We start from the raw sequence: 3,407 nt of genomic DNA on the forward strand, positions 1-3,407 counted from the left end.
GTGTGTGTGTGTGTGTGTGTGTGTGTGTGTGTGTGTGTGTGTGTGTGAGAGAGAGAGAGAGAGAGACCCGTGAGAGAGAGAGACCCGTGTACACATGTCCATGGGTGTGGAGAGCCATGGTTCTTAACCTCCCTAGGCCTGCTACCCTCTCATACAGTTCCTAAAGTTGTGGTGACCCCCACCATAAGATTACTCCATTGCTGCTTTGTAACTGTCGTTTTGCTGCTGTTATGAATTGTAATGTAAATATCTGATGGGGGTCCTGACCCACAGGTTGAGAACTCCTGGCGGAGAGGCTGCACACAGAGATCAGAGATCGAGTCTCTTCCCCTACGGATCCCCGTGCTAACTTTTGAGATCACACCTCCTGTGGACTCTTTGGCTAGACTGGCTGGCCATCAAACTCTCCTGCCTCTGCATTCCTAGTTCTCGGGCTACAAGCACATGGTATCTCACGCCTCGTTTTTGCGGGTGCCGGGGACCTAACTCGGGTCCTCATGCTTGCAGGGCACGTGCCTAACTGGTAAGCACCTCCCCAGCCCCTATCAGATCCTACTAATTGCTAAGTGTGTTTCTAATGCCAAAATTTTCGAATCTCAAAAGAAGTACCTAGAAATGACTGCTCATTTTGAGTGAGATTGTACAGTCTCTTTACAGTGTAAGCATTGAATGAGCGTGCTCTGATCAAGCCACAGGACTAGGCTGCTGTTAATGGACAACGTGGTTCTATGAATACTGCCGTCTCTCCACTACACTATTTTGCTATCAACATAGTCCTATTTCACGTGTTTCAACCCCAGCCTAAAGGTTATGTCCCCAGGAGACCGAATTTCCTGCCCCATTGTAGGTGGGGCTAGAATTTGTTTTGGCCAATGAAATGTAAGTTAGCATGGAGATGCTGCGGAGGAGTGGATCTTTAAAAGCGCTCCTGTCACTCTGTCCTTCCTCCACCTTCTGCTATGACAACAGCGTCCCAAACAGGAACTACTCCTTTATTCTGAACCTTAGTGGGCAAGATGAGTGGTGGCCTGGGGAGGACACAGAATCCACAGCAGTCAGGGATGAGAAATAAACAGGTTCTTTCATGATCTATACCGGCAGAGAGGACTGATTTTAGCCACAGCCGCTGGCTCTGACAGCTTTCTTGCTAACACTGGCAAAATCCTATGCTGGACGTGGTTCAAGGAAATGCCTCTGTCCGGGTTCCGTCTGGAATTTTCTATTGTCATCTGAATTCCCTGTACTCCACACTACTATATGAATTCTTTTGTTGGCATGCTTAATATTAACCTCTGAGTTGTCTTGCAAATCCTCAAAGTTGAGGCTTGAAATACCAAAACGTCAGCAACTGGATCTCAATAAGCTAATTCTTAACAACATGGAATATAGCACATCTCCCTGCACAGAGGGCTTCACCACCGTGGCTGCACTGCAGGGCCACAACTGTGCTCGAGTCCCGATATCCTCTCCACGCCCCTGTTCTAAGCACGCTGCAAAAGGGTTTGTGTGCCTCCACGGGTCAGTGGCAGCATAAAATAGTGTTTATTTGCTTCTACTTTGTGGTAGCAGAATAAAAACAATAAAATCCGTTGAGACCATGCTTTTCGGGCCCCAGTATGGCCTCCATGACATTTCCTGTATCACATTATCAAGGATCTCTGTGGAAAATGGGATTTTATTGCTTAACCATGCCATATCCCCTACTGTGCCCCTCCAGTGACCATACATCACTGTCAGAACACGCCTGTGAGTCCAGACGGGTGGGTAAAAGGGGTGGCTGCTGACTAGCTCACTGTAGGTTTCACAGTCCATCTGAGTTCTGTGTCGATGGGTAGCGAGTAACCTACTTTTCACTTAAAAATGCCTGGATTTTTACCACATCAACTTCCAGGTTTTTTGTGGACATGAACTAGCATGCTAGAGATAGTGTGAGCAAGGGATGAAATTCTTTCAAGGAAAAGGTTTGCAGCTCAGTTGAGAAAAAGGTAAGCAGGGGGAACCAGACTGAGTTCCAGATGTTTCTGTCCTCCCAGCTGCTGCTGTTTGGTATTGAATGCCCCCAACAAAGCCCATGTGATAAAGGTTTGGCCTTCAGTGAGTTGCTGTTGGGAGATGGTGGGACTTTTAAAAGTGACCTAGAGGGATGTGCTATGCCATTAGGGATGTGCTTTTGGTACCAACTGCTTCCTGTCTTTGGTTCCCTGGTCATGAGGTAAATGGCTTTGCTCTGGCATGTGTTGCTTTACCTCAGGCCAAAGCAGTGAGGCCAACTGACCATGGATGGGAAACCGGAAAATCGGATGCAAACACCTTTCTCTGTATGAGCAGACTGCCTCAGGCATCTGACAGACGGCTACCACACCTACTCTACCGTCTCCGTGAGATGAAGGCTGCTCACGGCTCTGACATCCACGTCACAGGTCCAGCCTCAAGCCTAGGAGGACTCTATCCCCAAATCCTCAGGTCAGCAAGGAGCTGATGGGCACTGAGAATGCCCATCAGGCAGTGTGGAGGGAGCTGAGGTCACATGGGGAAATGGAGGGTAGCTGAGAGGTAGAAGATGGGGCCAGAGTCATGTTCCGAGAATATGAGACCAAAATGTCAACCTACTGGTCTTACCAGGAAGAGCTATTGCCACATAGTTCAAAAGGAGACACCAAGTGGTATTCCTCGGCCTCTTTAGTTCACCAAGTTGGTCTTTCTCAGATTTTTCAATCTGTTTTCTCCAGTGCATGGTAAGCCTGCTGTCATTTCTCTTCATTTTCCCTTCTCAGGGCCAGATCAGTGGCTAATGCCATTAACTTTATTTCATAGAAAACAAAACCAAAAACCAGGACCCATGTAAGAGGATCAGGCAGCAACTCCTGAGGCTCTTTCAAAGCTGATGAATCACACAAAACGATCGAATGGCCAGAGTGTTTCTGGAATGAATTAGTAGTTGTTCACAGCATTTTGGAAAGCTGTATCATGCAAAGCTACGCTGTGCTCTGACTCATTCTCTTTGGGTCTGTTTTGGGAAGAGAAGTGAAATTAGAGAGTGCCTTAGTCTACCTTCTGTTTCTATAAGAGAATGCTGGAAACTGGGTAATTTATAAAGAAAATAGGTTTGCTTTGGCTCACAGTTCTGGAGACTGGGAAATATAAGAAATATAAGAAAACTGCAGCATTAAGGAGATGACTAGGAAGGCATGAGGCATAGAAGACAACCCAAGTCAAGACCTGGGACAGATTATCACAGGCTGCTGGAGGGGTTTCAGGTGCTTGGCATCCATGCTTGAGCTGGGAGGAGTGAGCAATGAGGCTGAAGAAGGCAGTGCCAGCTCAAGGAACTTGGCTTTATTCTTCGGGTACGGAGGGCTGCTGGCTGACCTGATTTGGATTTAGGCAGTTATTGGGAGGAGTGAAAT

This window comes from Psammomys obesus, unplaced genomic scaffold, assembly GCF_907164565.1.
Source record: "Psammomys obesus unplaced genomic scaffold, mPsaObe1.curated_primary_1811, whole genome shotgun sequence".
Lineage (NCBI taxonomy): Eukaryota > Metazoa > Chordata > Mammalia > Rodentia > Muridae > Psammomys > Psammomys obesus.